The following is a 14,598-nucleotide window of genomic DNA, read 5'->3' as shown; positions in this document are numbered from 1 at the left end:
AAATTTAGTCTCGGAGGACATCTTTACCTCTGAAGAGAATTTAGTCTCGGAGGACATCTTTACCCCTGGAGGAAATTTAGTCTCGGAGGACATCTTTATCCCTGGAGGAAATTTAGTCTCGGAGGACATCTTTACCTCTGGAGGAAATTTAGTCTCGGAGGACATCTTTACCTCTGAAGAGAATTTAGTCTCGGAGGACATCTTTACCCCTGGAGGAAATTTAGTCTTGGAGGACATCTTTACCTCTGAAGAGAATTTAGTCTCGGAGGACATCTTTACCCCTGGAGGAAATTTAGTCTCGGAGGACATCTTTACCTCTGAAGAGAATTTAGTCTCGGAGGACATCTTTACCCCTGGAGGAAATTTAGTCTCGGAGGACATCTTTACCTCTTCAGAAAATGTAGTCTCGGTGGACATCTTTATCCCTGGAGGAAATTTAGTCTCGGAGGACATCTTTACCTCTGGAGGAAATTTAGTCTCGGAGGACATCTTTACCTCTGAAGAGAATTTAGTCTCGGAGGACATCTTTACCCCTGGAGGAAATTTAGTCTCGGAGGACATCTTTACCTCTGAAGAGAATTTAGTCTCGGAGGACATCTTTACCCCTGGAGGAAATTTAGTCTCGGAGGACATCTTTACCTCTGAAGAGAATTTAGTCTCGGAGGACATCTTTACCCCTGGAGGAAATTTAGTCTTGGAGGACATCTTTACCTCTTCAGAAAATGTAGTCTCGGTGGACATCTTTATCCCTGGAGGAAATGTAGTCTCGGTGGACATCTTTATCCCTGGAGGAAATTTAGTCTCGGAGGACATCTTTACCTCTGGAGGAAATTTAGTCTCGGAGGACATCTTTACCTCTGAAGAGAATTTAGTCTCGGAGGACATCTTTACCCCTGGAGGAAATTTAGTCTCGGAGGACATCTTTACCTCTGAAGAGAATTTAGTCTCGGAGGACATCTTTACCCCTGGAGGAAATTTAGTCTTGGAGGACATCTTTACCTCTTCAGAAAATGTAGTCTCGGTGGACATCTTTATCCCTGGAGGAAATTTAGTCTCGGAGGACATCTTTACCCCTGGACGAAATTTAGTCTCGGAGGACATCTTTACCTCTGAAGAGAATTTAGTCTCGGAGGACATCTTTACCCCTGGAGGAAATTTAGTCTCGGAGGACATCTTTATCCCTGGAGGAAATTTAGTCTCGGAGGACATCTTTACCTCTGGAGGAAATTTAGTCTCGGAGGACATCTTTACCTCTGAAGATAATTTAGTCTCGGAGGACATCTTTACCTCTGGAGGAAATTTAGTCTCGGAGGACATCTTTACCTCTGAAGAGAATTTAGTCTCGGAGGACATCTTTACCCCTGGAGGAAATTTAGTCTCGGAGGACATCTTTACCTCTGAAGAGAATTTAGTCTCGGAGGACATCTTTACCCCTGGAGGAAATTTAGTCTCGGAGGACATCTTTACCTCTTCAGAAAATGTAGTCTCGGTGGACATCTTTATCCCTGGAGGAAATTTAGTCTCGGAGGACATCTTTACCTCTGGAGGAAATTTAGTCTCGGAGGACATCTTTACCTCTGAAGAGAATTTAGTCTCGGAGGACATCTTTACCCCTGGAGGAAATTTAGTCTCGGAGGACATCTTTACCTCTGAAGAGAATTTAGTCTCGGAGGACATCTTTACCCCTGGAGGAAATTTAGTCTCGGAGGACATCTTTACCTCTGAAGAGAATTTAGTCTCGGAGGACATCTTTACCCCTGGAGGAAATTTAGTCTTGGAGGACATCTTTACCTCTTCAGAAAATGTAGTCTCGGTGGACATCTTTATTCCTGGAGGAAATGTAGTCTCGGTGGACATCTTTATCCCTGGAGGAAATTTAGTCTCGGAGGACATCTTTACCTCTGGAGGAAATTTAGTCTCGGAGGACATCTTTACCTCTGAAGAGAATTTAGTCTCGGAGGACATCTTTACCCCTGGAGGAAATTTAGTCTCGGAGGACATCTTTACCTCTGAAGAGAATTTAGTCTCGGAGGACATCTTTACCCCTGGAGGAAATTTAGTCTCGGAGGACATCTTTACCTCTGAAGAGAATTTAGTCTCGGAGGACATCTTTACCCCTGGAGGAAATTTAGTCTTGGAGGACATCTTTACCTCTTCAGAAAATGTAGTCTCGGTGGACATCTTTATCCCTGGAGGAAATTTAGTCTCGGAGGACATCTTTACCCCTGGACGAAATTTAGTCTCGGAGGACATCTTTACCTCTGAAGAGAATTTAGTCTCGGAGGACATCTTTACCCCTGGAGGAAATTTAGTCTCGGAGGACATCTTTACCTCTGAAGAGAATTTAGTCTCGGAGGACATCTTTACCCCTGGAGGAAATTTAGTCTCGGAGGACATCTTTACCTCTTCAGAAAATGTAGTCTCGGAGGACATCTTTACCCCTGGAGGAAATTTAGTCTCGGAGGACATCTTTACCTCTGAAGAGAATTTAGTCTCGGAGGACATCTTTACCCCTGGAGGAAATTTAGTCTCGGAGGACATCTTTACCTCTGAAGAGAATTTAGTCTCGGAGGACATCTTTACCCCTGGAGGAAATTTAGTCTCGGAGGACATCTTTACCCCTGGAGGAAATTTAGTCTCGGAGGACATCATTACCTCTGAAGAGAATTTAGTCTCGGAGGACATCTTTACCCCTGGAGGAAATTTAGTCTCGGAGGACATCTTTACCTCTGAAGAGAATTTAGTCTCGGAGGACATCTTTACCCCTGGAGGAAATTTAGTCTCGGAGGACATCTTTACCCCTGGAGGAAATTTAGTCTCGGAGGACATCATTACCTCTGAAGAGAATTTAGTCTCGGAGGACATCTTTACCCCTGGAGGAAATTTAGTCTCGGAGGACATCTTTACCTCTGAAGAGAATTTAGTCTCGGAGGACATCTTTACCCCTGGAGGAAATTTAGTCTCGGAGGACATCTTTACCCCTGGAGGAAATTTAGTCTCGGAGGACATCATTACCTCTGAAGAGAATTTAGTCTCGGAGGACATCTTTACCCCTGGAGGAAATTTAGTCTCGGAGGACATCTTTACCTCTGAAGAGAATTTAGTCTCGGAGGACATCACACGGGTCCCTTTACCTAGGGGGACCTTATGATACGCTTACCGTAAAATATCACTTCTCAGTGCTGACCTTTCAGCATATATCACCATTTTTTCACACTTAATTTGAACATTTTAGTTAGACTAATATAAAGAGTTATTGATTATTCATTTATCACCATATATCACTAATTAATTTTTATACTATTCAGTCAATGACCATTGACCTATGACCTAGTTTTAAGTTAAAAAAAATTAATAATGAAAATTTGGGGCACCAAATGGATATGGATTAATGACGTTCTTCCCCCAAAAATTATCTCTTCCACAAGTTGTCATTCCTTATATTTAAAGTTAGATAGACTTGGAAACGTCAGGCCAACATTAAAATCGTATAATAATCCGATACATTTGGTCCAATTGCTTATCATGACGTAAATGTTTGTTGAGCGGCAAAACACGGAAAACTTCTACCTGCGAGTTCATCAACAAAAATCTGTTTTTCTGATGCATAATCGGGAATGAATCGAAAGGTTATTGAACGCAGCCCTAGTGGGTTTAGCACGTGTTAGGAGTTGATGACACCCCGCGATAACATGGCAAAGTTTGCTGAGCTCACAGCCGAAAATTTTATATGAATACCAAATAGTCTGGTAAATTTGGTTAAAATTTGACAAAAATCAAAATTTGTAAATAGAATACTCGGATTTTTCAAATTAATTATTTGGTATTCTAGAATATTAATGACCAAAATTCGATTCGTCGGTGCAAATAGTATAAACCTTAAATTTAGCCAAATAATATGGTCGAACAAATAGTGACAAATAGCCTACAATTAATTAAATAAAAATACTTTTATCAAAGCAGTTGAAAGGTTGAATTAAGGGGGAGTAGTTGAGATCAATGAAGGCGCAGATATTGAAAATGTTTTAGGTTTAAAGAGTTTTGTTTTGGAATTTTCAAAAGCGAAATATGGTGAGCGAGGGTAAGAATGGACACTTTTTGTAAAATTCGATTTAAAAACACAAATTGAGAGTAGACCATTTTAAAACGATTTGAAATACAAATAATGAATGTTCATTTTTAATATATTCTGGTTTTTGGTATTTAAATTTGTGAATTTTTAAAACAATAATTATTTTAAGAAATGAAGTGAGTAAGTCAAACATTGGACAAAATAGTTTTGAATTAGCCTGGGGGGTGCTAACTTTGGACACTATTAGGAAAACTATGGACAAGAAGGGTAGATATTGTAATATTACAATATTAATATATAAAAATATTAATTTATTACATATTATACTTCCCGAGTCCAGTTATCACAGAAATAGTTTACGGTATCTTTGGAAATTTCTCCTCCGGGGTTTTTTTTTGTAAATTTCTAAATTTTGAAGATTTCTTAAATTTCCCGTAGAAATTTATAAATTTTCTCAAGATTTGCTAAAATTTCAATTCAAATTTCATAAAAATTTTGCGGAAAACCATCAAATTTCACAAGATTTATTAAATTTGAGAAATTTGTTGGAATCGATAAAAAATTTAAAATTTGCCAAAACATTTGAGAAATTTGAAAAGATTTTCTAAAATTTAATAAGTAATTTGAAATTTGGAAATTTTCAAATTACTGGCGTGTACGAAATTTGAAAGAGTGTCGAACCCCTCGACTCTCCTAGACTAACAATGTAAGCGAGGCAGCCTCATAGCTACGTGTTTCGTAGAGCTCCAACCTCACAGCCGTACACAGTCAGCCGTCTGCTTTCCCGGGAAATTTGAATATGAAAACTTGCTTTTAAAGTTTCCTTTCAAGGAAAGACTTTAAACTAAATCCTACCTCGTTTAAAATTGAATACAATCGACATGTGATTGATCACAAAGTAGGCTGTCCAATCTTAAACTTTGCACTAGTTAATTTAAATGCTTATAAAAAAGGCAAAACCTTCATTAAATTATAAATTTCGTGTACTAGAAAAACGCCAAATTGCTTAAAATAATACTTAAACAATTTATTTTTATCTCACCATTTCATGTTTGCCTGCTATATCTTATTTCCTAAGCCACAAAACGAAATTTCCAATGAAATTTCAAGACATTTTTTTCGATAATTTTAGTTGTTTTATTTCAAGACTTGCCGTATAATCTGTCGCGGTGTAAATATTTAGTAATAAATTGCATGTTTTAGGGTATGTTTAAGGCTTCAAAATGAGACCAATTTTGCGCTTTGGCATCAAAGAATAAATTTTCAATTAAATATTTTTCAAAAGTGTCCAAACTTCGCCATGTCCATTCTTACCCTCACTCACCCTATATTTCTAAAATAATTTACATTGGTTTTCCTCACCTTTTATATATTTTAAAACCCTTTCCTTAAATTTTAGCCTTGAAACTGTAACAGTAAACTGAGAAAATTTTAAATTGTAAATGAGTACGCGTGTTTAATTCTGAATTTTTTCTATTCTAATCGAAATATTTAAACCAATTTTTAAAATCACGGGCAGTTAGCCAGGGATAAATTAATAGAGCTGTATGATCAAAATCTAGAAAGAAAAAGACAAAAATACGAGGTAGCCTTCATTGCTTGATATGGCACCATATTTTTCAAATGGAAAGCTTATTTCTGGGCTTCTGGCGTTGATTTTCAATCCGATAGACGTCTGCTACGTTGCTAGAGATACGAATCGGTAATTTACCCTGGTAATTTACGCGGTAAATTACCCTGGTAACAGTAATTTACAATTTTCTCAGGTAAATTACGAAAATGGTAATTACCCTGGTAATTACCAGGGTAATTTACCATCGTATTCGTGATTCACTGTTTCTCAATTTCTTTGATCTTTCGTGCTAAAATGTACGTAAAATACGTCGCACAAGATTACAAAACTCAAAACCTAACGTTATTCGCGTTTTAGTGTATTTTTGCATCGTTTAATAATGTAATTTCACTCCAGCAAACACTAGGTCATAGGCGTAACGCACTAACTCGAAGAGCTAGGCACCGCTGCGCCACCTAGATTCGTTTTGGTAACGAATTTCCAATTAGTCGAAGGCTGTGTTAGAATAGTTTGATACGTTTAATAGGAAGAATACTTAATTACTTATGTCTATAGCCCTGTTTAAGAAAAATCACATTCATGATTCATCAGTCGTCTGCTAAAATGTTAGTTTTATTTTCACTTGGTTATTCCGAACATCTACGTTAGTTTAGCGTTACTTCGAAGTAGTCTTGCGAAAGAATATAGTATTCTTTCTATAAAGTTTTATTCGGTAAAAATGCGTAAAAGAAATAAAGTAGACCTAGTTATTCAGAAATATTTTGAGCAACAAACTGTGAAGCCCGGTAAATGCGATTTGTTTAACGAATAAAAGCGTTTCTTCTTTGTATTCCTTGTTTTAATCGTAAAAAAAACCTTTTTTTAAAAAAAATTACGGTAATTTACCACAACACGGTAAATTACGCTGTAAATTACCGCGTAATTTACTGTTTTCCTAATTTAAGAACTCTATACGTTGCTACGTACAGATTTGTTTTGCAAATTAGTATTCGTAATGAGTTATAGCCTAATAAATTTGCTTTTTTATATGTTAAATTAAAAATGTTGTATGAATATAAAAGAAATTAAAAGGTTAAAGGAGTTGGCAACGTTCTATGTAAGCTAATTATCTGAATTTAATTGATGTTATATAAGTCATATTCAAAATTCTATCCATCATAGTCTGCATTTTTAAACTTTTCGTTTAAAGTCGAATCATGAATTAATTAACCTCATTAATCCCTGGTAGAATTACACATAACAACATGGAGCTTTATACAGTTTTGGCATGCCTAATGAAAATCTGAAGCTCCACATAAGTTTGAGTAAGCGCTGGTAGTAAAAAAGAGACTTAAGAGTTACATTAAAACGCAATGTTTCTTTCTATTATAATTTATTTTTATTGGAAGAAAAACAATGACTTATCTTTTCTAAGCCCAAGGGACACACGGCTCTCTTTGCACTTGCAGGCTCTCTCTATAGGAAGAGAATGTCATCTGTTGATTGTGAAAATAGAAGCTATAATTACATCAAAATTTTCTCTGTTAACTTGAACACAGTCTTGATTAAAATTATTGCAAATCTCTTTTATTTATGACTTTTTCTAGTTCAGTTTCTGTGATATATATATATATTTATACAGTTATTTCAGTGTCACGTGATACGACGTCACCCATGCTTTTTGAGTGAAACTACTCTATATGTGTATATATAAGTTAAATGCTGTCATTTTACACGTAATCCTTTACAATTTAAAATTTTCTCAGTTTACTGTTACAGTTTCAAGGCTCAAATTTAAGGGAAGGGTTTTAAAATATATAAAAGGTGAGGAAAACCGATGGAAATTATTTTAGAAATATATTTCGCTTTTGAAAATTCCAAAAACAAAACTCTTTAAACCTAAAACATTTTCAATATCTGCGCCTTCATAGATCTCAACTACTCCCCCTTAATTCAACCTTTCAACTGCTTTGATAAAAGCATTTTTTATTTAATAGCTGTCCCTTTTCTCTGCCTCACAGGGCATATTTTGCCTAAAATTTATATTTGTAAAATAAAGCCATAAGTTGGAAAATAAAAAGTTTTTAATTTTAAAAATATTTTTAATAGAGCAGATCAATCCAGCAAACACAAAATCGTCCTTTGGACATCCGATTGACGTCACACTCGGATCTTGCCTTCGTTTGTAGGACACCCCAAAATCCGCGGTTGACGTCGGTCGGACATTAACAGACCCCAAATCAAGGATCCTATATTTGTCCTTGAGGGAATAGTAACAAGACGTCCCACGTTTACAGGCTCTCTTAATATCGACGGCGCTGCCGCCGCGGCGTTTTGAAAACACGGGCTGGCCGGAGGGCTACCTATCCTCGACGGGCAGGGCACTTCCTTGATTAACGACGCACCCCTCAAAATATTAAATCCGATTTAATCGTGATTAAGTTGATTAAATCACGTTTAATCATGATTAGAATGTTTAAATCTGATTTAATCATGATTAAATCTGTTTGAAATGATTAAATCCTGATTAAAAAATTATATCGTGATTAGCATGATTAAATCGTACTTTAGTTTTGATTTTAATGATATATTCTCGATTTGACCGATTATATTGATCAAATCTAATTAAAATGTATAAATCTAATTAAAAAGATTAGATCCTGATTATAATTATTAAATTTCGTTTAAATTATTAAATCCTGATTAAAAAGATTAGATCATGATTAGAATGATTAAATCTCGTTTAAATTATTAAATCCTGATTAAAAAGATTAGATCATGATTAGAATGATTAAATCTCGTTTAAATCGTGATTAGATTTTTAATCTTGATTACCCTGATTTAATCATTTTACTATGATTAAGACGCACCCAAAATGGAAGTGACCTGCCCCTCGCCTATCCTTCTAACATATAGGATTCTGGCCCAAATGTCCGGTTTGTCTAGAGCCTATGGACATTCCTGGCCTCTAGAACGATCCTAGGGATGTCAGCTGGATGTTTAATAGTTCATCTGGGGTTTTATCTTGGATTAATTTTGCGCCATCAACGACGTCTCAGGGACGTTAATTACTATTTAATATTACTTAAAAATACATTTTTCACAGTAAATTTCAAATTTTCAGTGAAACTTTATTTAATAATTTAAAATATGAAATACATACAATTGTGAACTACAAAAAAAATATTGCAAACCATACATATTTTCTGCTATTTTAAGTTTGAAAAACAAAGCTTTATATTAATTTATTAATGCATTTCAATAAATTTGAGCTTTAAAAGAACCCTTGACTGAGAGTGAAAAATAATAAACCTCAAAAGAAAAATAATTAAATGTAATGGGCCAAAGAGACCACCCCAAAACTTACTTTTGTAGTTACAATTTGACTAAATAAACTACTGCTTTATTAATTAGGGCTTTAAGTGAACCCTTGAATGAGAGTGAAAAATTATTCACCAAATTTATTTACAAATAATACGTTTATTAACACTGAAAAGATTTAAAACTTTTAAGGCGGCACCGACTAAAACTTTTATTTTCAAACTTTGGAACAGGGTTGCTCATGAACTTCCCAGCCGATAAGTAAAGCCGTCATGTCAAAAATGTTTCAATAAAAGTAAAGCCATTGGTAGCCTTTTACCTACTGTCGAGTAAACCATGTATTGTATTGCCATTATGAAGTTTGTTTTTTTTTAAGTTGACAGTAATAACAAAGCCGTGTAGCCTCCCTAATACTGAATCTTGGGCATGATAATCGCTTAAAATAAAGTCTTAAAATTTTTAGCGACCCGACTAATTGATTCTCCTGCGCTTGGCTGTATTAATTTTAGCCATTGGAAATCGCGCTGACCCCTTAAATAAGAATGGGCTACCGGCCATTCTTAATAGGACTCTCAATGGAAATTTGATATTGATATAAACAACTCGTTATTGAACCAAAAAAATATAAAATATAAAACACTAGAATATATATTAAACTGGCAACCTTTATTCTAGTATTGAGATAGACTCTTGTTTTGTTATGGGTCAAATACAGGGTGTTTCAAAAGGTTATGCAAAAAGGTGAAGGAGTTGAATGGGGTGAATTGAAAAGTATGCCTGTTTTCCCTATTTCCCTACGATGAGTGAAAAGAGCGCCAGAGAGCTTCAAAGTGTGGCCTATACTAGACCCTGGAAGTAGGCTGCGACAAGCGCAAAACCAAGCAGCAGGGACTTAAAATACTGTTTAAGTTTACTTTTTTGCGCGGGTTACCTCGATTTGTTTACAAAGTCCTTTATCATCTATCACACGAACCCAAATCTTAATGTTCGCATGCTTGGTTTTGCGCTTGTTGCATCCTACTTCCAGAGGCTAGTAGGCCACACTTAGAAGCTCTCTGGCGCTCTTTTAACTCATCGTAGGAAAATGGAGAAAAACAGGCATACTTCTCAACTCACCCCCTACAACTTTGTATAACCCTTTGAAACACCCTGTATACACTTTCAGAAAAAAAGGGGTTAGATATGACATTGAACAGTTTAGAGGACTTAAAAGTGATGGACGCAAAATGCATTTGGTTTATTTTGGCTACGGCTTGTTTTGATCTAGGCTAAGGAGGATTTAGGAAAGACGACTTTGACTCGGCCAAGAAGGGATGGAACCAGGATTAAGGCACTTTTGGAGAGTTGAGCTTGATGAAAGCTCTTCATAACACAGACACGTTCTTTGATCGAAGATATTGGGGAGCGCACAACGACACGATGGTCAAAATGCATCTTTAAAGGCTGATTTTCACTTGGGCAAAAACGCCACAGCGGTGAACGTCGACGCAAAAAATCCCCGTTAGGCCTAATACAAATTTTACGCGTCGAAGCTCGCCGTCGTGCCATTTTGGTCCTAGTGAAAACCAACCTTTAGGATTGTTTAATTGCGGACTTAACATCTTTTCATGTTCGCCACCGAAAACTACAGCTGCGCCACCTAGTCACACTGCCTAGAACTATATTTGGGTGATACGGGTAATGGCGTTATGCGAAAATGCGCGTTTTATAACATCAATTAAAACATTTTACTAACGATTTTAGCATGTTTTTTAAAGCGTGTTCGAATGTTTTGTATTAACAAAGGTGTATATACGACATTTATTTATTAATTTTGAACTGTCAATAGGTATTGAATTCGTAAATATAAGTATAAATATTCGAGTTTAATAACACTATGAGTAGGCCTTGGAGAATTCATACACGGGATCAGTTTGTAAGTTTTAAAGGTATGTAGGAAATTTATTATTATCTTCACATTAGAACAAGCCCAGATTGTTCTAATTTCATAGACTAGTAGCTTCAGCATTTTGTATAATGTATAATGTATTTTAAATAATTTTATTTGGTATATTAGTGAATCGCTCCATGCTTGAAATTTTTAAGTATATTGGAGAGTAATCTACTCTTGATCCATAGAATAAGGTGTGCGGATGCTTAAAACAAAAGTTAAAATTTGAAGTTGGTGATGGAAAACACAGCATTGAAAGTGTCCATTGTTCATGCAATAGTGGGTAAATATATTTTTTATTAAAACCCAATTCTTTAATGTAACCTGTTTTACTTATTATTCTAGAAATTCAGGCTTTTGCGAACATGCAGTAAATTGCTGGTCTATTTTATATATAAAGATACTGAGAGCTATCCCAACTTTCTGACTTTAGAAGTGGGGTAAAATGAAGGAAAAGAACTAACTGTGCCTTCGGTTATGTACGGTAATAAAATGTCTAGAGTTGTGAGGGTTAAATTTGGCTGGCTCAAAAAGGTTTATGTACTCTTATTTGGTCACTTAGTTAGTCTCAAAAATTTATTTCTAGCTTTTAGTCGGGATAAAATATTTGTGGAGAGTCCATTTGAAGCGAAAATAATATCAATTGAAGAGGCAGTGGCACAAAATAACTAAGTTGGAAAGGAAGGAATCTACTGGCTAACGACTGTAGAGGCTACTATGGAAAAATTCAGCTAGGCCTTTTCTTTTTTTGTCTATTCTCTCAAGGGCTATTTTTAATTGATATTAAGAGAGACTGACAATATTTGAAGAAAAACGTTGTCCAAATATATAATTTTTATTTTAGATTTTAGTTAAAGAAAAGTTATAATTAAATTTACACTTCTAGTCAAGGAAAGTTATATTTTTAATATGTTAAATTAGTTCCTATTTTAAATTTTGGCCAATTAGTATTTGTAGATAACAAATGAACTGAACTATTTATGTTATGAATTTTCTACTCAAAGCCATGTTAACTAAAAAGGCAAAAACAAATGTATTATAGAATTAATTCAAAGTTAAAAGCAATTAAATTCATTGAAGAAACCACTTAATTAGAAACTACAATAGAAGTGAATAAAATGTTAAGATATGCAAATAAGTATTAAAAATAAAAACCATTGGAATTTACAGTATTATTTTTAATCATATTGGGATCTGCGGCAATAGCTCGAAATGTTATTAATCAACTCGAAAACTCATACCGAACCATCAGGGTGGCAAAGATAGGAAAATTGGTGTCCAATACAAAATAGAAAAATATGCCCTTTTAACGCATAATTTTGTGGGCCTCAATGTAATATTTTCCAGCGATAATGACAATCGAACGGCTTGACCTAAAATTAATTTAATTCATTAGCATTTCCTTATTTTGCAGTATATAATAAAACAGATCACCTTTAAAACGATTCACAAAACGTAGGGTCCTCTCTTTTTATTTAGTTACATTGGATTTGTAATAAGTCTACATGGTAAATTATTGCTTGGAATGGCACTGCATTTCATGCGTCTCTTGAATTATCTTCATCTAAATGACAGTTATTATGATATATATTTAATAATATTAACTTTAAAATCCGTAATAACAAGTAAAATTTGTGTCTCACCATTTCTTTCTAAAAAGTCTTTATCTTTAAAATGGGCGCTGCAAATCTGTGCCCACTAACTAGGCATCTTCCCTGATTTTATATTAGTTAACCACACATTAAAAAGATTTTTGCATTTCGGAAAATTGTGAAACGATAACTCCAACGTTCTTTTCTCACCATTTACTCGAATTGTAATATTTTTAAAGGCAGTATTACTACAAAAAGGCAATTTATGCCACCTCTGCGCCTACAATCCGCCATATTAACCGTTTGTTTTGATCAACAAAGTACGCAGACAAACCAAGCTGCAGGGGTAGCGACTGTGGCGCCGCCTATACCCGTTTCGCTAGCGAATAACATTGGGGGAAACCATGGACTATGTTTTCTTCTGGAAAATTGTTTTGGGGTTTCTTCTGCCAGAATCTCAATCTGAATTGCTTCCTGATTTTTTCTCCGTAAATTGGTTTTGTTGTCCTTCTATTTGTGGAGGGTGGAAATGTTGGATGTCGGAAGCGTAGGTGTATTAGTTACTTGTAGTTTCGATCTGGGGTGAACTGAAAGTGAAACCACGTTTCTGATTCGCTGAGGATGATCTCGTCTTTTGGTGACTAGTCCGAAATGTTTCCCGGGAAAGGTATATCCAGGCTGCTGTGTCGGAGGGTTCAAGTGTTTAACCTTGGATTAACAATAGTAGTGCCTACCTGGATATATCACTCTAGCGTTCCGCGTGCATTTCCTAAGTGCTTGTTACGGGTTCTGCCTTGTAGAAGGCTACGTGTTACGTTAGTTTTGAAAATTATCCGTTAACTTCGCCGAAGCGGCGCTGCTGTCGCCAAAGCCATTTGCTGGTCAGGTTCCTTCCAAGTGATATATCCAGGTAGGCTCTAATATTGTTAATCCAAGGTTTAACGAGGGGGCTCTGTCGTGCCTTGACGGAGTATTCCAACTGGCTGTGGGTTGAGGTTGGTGGTGCAATCGGCCTTCAGGTTGTTTTTCTCGACTTACCTAGGGGGAGGGGGAAATGTGATAATGGGTGGACCATAAAAAGTGTGATATTTTTTATTAACTCTTATTTGCCCAGTTGTTTTTACTCCTTATTTCCTTACCGGTCGACCTTGACCTCGAATAAGATGGCGCGCTAGTTTCCGTGTGTAAAGGTCAATCTATAGTCCTGTATATAAACGAATATCAATTTTAGAACAAATAAAAAATTACCAAGTTTTACTAATGTGATCCGAATTACAATACTTCAAAACGAGCTTAAACTAGACCTTAGCTGGAGAATTACTACAAATGTAGAAGTAGAAGTTAGATATCCTAAAGAAAGATTTCATGAAAACGCCTTCTGGGTTTTACACATTCGATTAAAAAAAACCCAACGACGGCAGTGCCAGTATTAGATCCCAAGCCTCTCTGCTTGCGCTCACGGCCAAAGAGCTCTTGCTAATTATTGTTTTTTTCTCCGCAGGTTTTTCAATGCGCTTGCACGAAATCGCTATAGAGAGCAGCGTTGCCAGACGTACGATAGCTGTCGCCCTTTCCGATAATATTTAACCTATTTTTGAGCCGAACAATGTTTTGGGAAATTAATTTTCAAAATATTCTGCGACTCTATCATAGCCTAACACTCGGTCACTCACGGCTTATTATTATTGTCAATTTGAAACTTCTAGTCATAAATAATCAGGGCCGGATTACCCAATAGGTCGACTAGGCCTTGGCCTAGGGTACCAAGCCTACAAGGGGCACCAGGAACTAAGTTGCGAAAAAATTAAAAGTACAAAAATTGTATCATTTAGTAATTTTAGTAAATGGGTCCACATTTTTCGATACCATGTAAAGCAATCATTTATTAACGTCACTAAAATATCCGCAAAGTCTACATTGAAATTGTATTTTTCAATCCATTTGTCAATTATAAATTGCAGAATATACATGTATATATATATATATATGTACATGTTTATATTTTTAGTTACACCAGAATTATTACCATTATAGTCACTTTTTAACCAAGGAAATGTTTGTTAAAAATAAACTTCTATAATTGTAGTGTATCTGCCTACGCTATTCAACGTAACGTAAAAGAACAATCATA

The 14,598-nt window shown here is 35.7% G+C and overlaps 1 long non-coding RNA gene across 1 annotated transcript; it reads right to left on the bottom strand.

Moving 5' to 3' along the window:
* Positions 1 to 12,161: 12,161 nt before the first annotated feature.
* Positions 12,162 to 12,751, bottom strand: LOC149968844 (uncharacterized). The gene is made up of 3 exons (XR_016480647.1): positions 12,519 to 12,751; positions 12,310 to 12,439; positions 12,162 to 12,248 (listed from the first exon to the last, which is right to left on the bottom strand). It is a non-coding gene; the product is annotated as an uncharacterized LOC149968844 (long non-coding RNA).
* Positions 12,752 to 14,598: the final 1,847 nt, after the last annotated feature.

This window comes from Leiobunum rupestre, chromosome 1 (assembly GCF_980474605.1).
Source record: "Leiobunum rupestre chromosome 1, qqLeiRupe1.1.hap1, whole genome shotgun sequence".
NCBI lineage: Eukaryota > Metazoa > Arthropoda > Arachnida > Opiliones > Sclerosomatidae > Leiobunum > Leiobunum rupestre.
This window is presented reverse-complemented; position numbering and strand designations above follow the sequence as displayed.